This window comes from Arachis duranensis, chromosome 10 (assembly GCF_000817695.3).
Source record: "Arachis duranensis cultivar V14167 chromosome 10, aradu.V14167.gnm2.J7QH, whole genome shotgun sequence".
NCBI lineage: Eukaryota > Viridiplantae > Streptophyta > Magnoliopsida > Fabales > Fabaceae > Arachis > Arachis duranensis.
The window spans coordinates 28,069,625-28,072,200 of record NC_029781.3 but is presented as its reverse complement, the minus strand read 5'-3'; positions in this window follow the sequence as shown (position 1 = coordinate 28,072,200).

Sequence of the window (2,576 nt, the reverse complement as noted above, 5' to 3'; positions counted from 1 at the left end):
TTTTATGTTAAATTCACATTTCTGAACTTTACTATGAGTTTGTGTGTTTTTCTGTGATTTCAGGTAATTTCTGGCTGAAATTGAGGGACTTGAGCAAAACTCTGAAAAAGGCTGACAAAAGGACTGCTGATGCTGTTGGAATCTGACCTCCCTTCACTCGAAATGGATTTTCTGGAGCTACGAAACTCCAATTGGCGCGCTCTTAACGGCGTTGGAAAGTAGACATCCAGAGCTTTTCAGAAATATATAATAGTCCATATTTTATTCGGAAATTGATGACGTAACTTGGCATTGAACGTCAAGTACATGCTGCTGTCTGGAGTTAAACGCCAGAAACACGTCATGATCCGGAGTTGAACGCCCAAAACACGCTATAACTTGGAGTTCAACTCCAAGAAAAGCCTCAGCTCGTGGATAGATCAAGCTCAGCCCAAACATACACCAAGTGGGCCCCGAAAGTGGATTTATGCCTCAATTACTTACTCATGTAAACCCTAGTAGTTAGTTTAGTATAAATAAGACTTTTTACTAGTGTATTAGTCGTCTTTTGACCACGTTTCATCTTTGGTCTCAGTTTTGTTTTATTCTTCATCTTAGGAGGCCATTGAGCACGTTTTAGGGGGCTGGCCATTCGGCCATGCCTGAACCTTTAACTTATGTATTTTAACAGTGGAGTTTCTGCACACCATAGATTAAGGGTGTGGAGCTCTGCTGTACCTCAAGTTTCAATACAATTATTATTACTTTCTATTCAATTCTCTTTTATTCTTATTCCAAGATATACGTTGCACTTCAACTTGATGAATGAGATGATCCGTGACACTCATCATCATTCTCACCTATGAACGCGCGTGACTGACAACCACTTCCGTTCTACTTTAGGCCGGGCGCATATCTCTTAGATTCCCCAGCAGAATCTTTGTGGTATAAGCTAGATAGATGGTGGCATTCATGGGGATCCGGAAAGTCTAGCCTTGTCTGTGGTATTCCGAGTAGGATCCCGGGAATCCGGAAAGTCTAACCTTGTCCGTGGTATTCCGAGTAGGATTCCGGTATTGACTGACTGTGACGAACTTCAAACTCCTGAAGGCTGGGCGTGATGACAAACGCAAAAGAATCAATGGATTCTACTCCAACCTGATTGAGAACCGACAGATGATTAGCCGTGCTGTGACAGAGCATTTGGACCATTTTCACTGAGAGGATGGGATGTAGCTATCAACAAGGGTGATGCCTCCAGATGATTAGCCGTGCAGTGACAGCGCATAGGACCATTTTCCCGAGAGGATTAAAAGTAGCCATTGATGATGGTGATGCCCTACCTACAGCTTGCCATGGAAAGGAGTAGGAAGGATTGGATGAATGTAATAAAAAAGTAGAGATCCGAGAGGAGCACAGCATCTCCATACGCCTATCTAAAATTCCCACTATTGATTTACATAAGTATTTCTACCTTATTTTATTTTCTATTTATTATTAATTTTCGAAATCCATAACCATTTAATCTCCCTAACTGTGATTTACAAGGTGACCATAGCTTGCTTCATACCAACAATCTCTGTGGGATCGACCCTTACTCATGTAAGGTATTACTTGGATGACCCAGTACACTTGCTGGTTAAGTTGAACGGAGTTGTGAGCTTCTCTAACAGTGCCTGGAACTCTTGTATCACAATTTCATCCACCAAGTTTTTAGCGCCGTTGCCGGGGATTGTTCGAGTATGGACCACTGACGGTTCATCTTGTTGCTCAAATTAGGTAATTTTCTTTTCAAAAACTTTTTCAAAATTTTTCTTTTCCTTTTTTCATTTTTTTTCCAAAAATATTTTCGAAAAAAATTAATAAAAATCCAAAAAATTAATAAAATCATAAAAACTAAAAATATTTTGTGTTTCTTGTTTGAGTCTTGAGTCAATTTTTAAGTTTGGTGTCAATTGCATGCTTTAAAAATTTTTCTTGCATTCTTCGAAAATCTCATGCATTCATAGTGTTCTTCATGATCTTCAAGTTGTTCTTGACAAGTCTTCTTGTTTGATCTTGATGATTTCTTGTTTTGTGTCTTTTGTTGTTTTTCATGTGCATTTTTGCATTCATATTTTCCAAGCATTAAAAATTTCTAAGTTTGGTGTCCTGCATGCTTTCTTTGCATCAAATATTTTTCAAAATTATGTTCTTGACGTTCATCATGATCTTCAAAGTGTTCTTGGTGTTCATCTTGACATTCATAGTGTTCTTGCATGCATTATGTGTTTGATCCAAAATTTTCATATTTTGGGTCATTTTTATGTTTTTCTCCCTCATATTAAAAATTTCAAAAATAAAAAAATATCTTTTCCTTATTTCCCTTCAAATTTTTGAAATTTTGGGTTGACTTGGTCAAAAAATTTTAAAATTAGTTGTTTCTTACAAGTCAAGTCAAATTTTCAATTTTAAAAATCTTATCTTTTCAAAATTTTTTTCAAAAATCATATCTTTTTCATTTTTTTCTATTTTTCGAAAATTCTAAAAATATTTTTCAAAATATTTTCAAAATCTTTTTCTTATCTTTATATCATATTTTCGAAAATTCACTAATA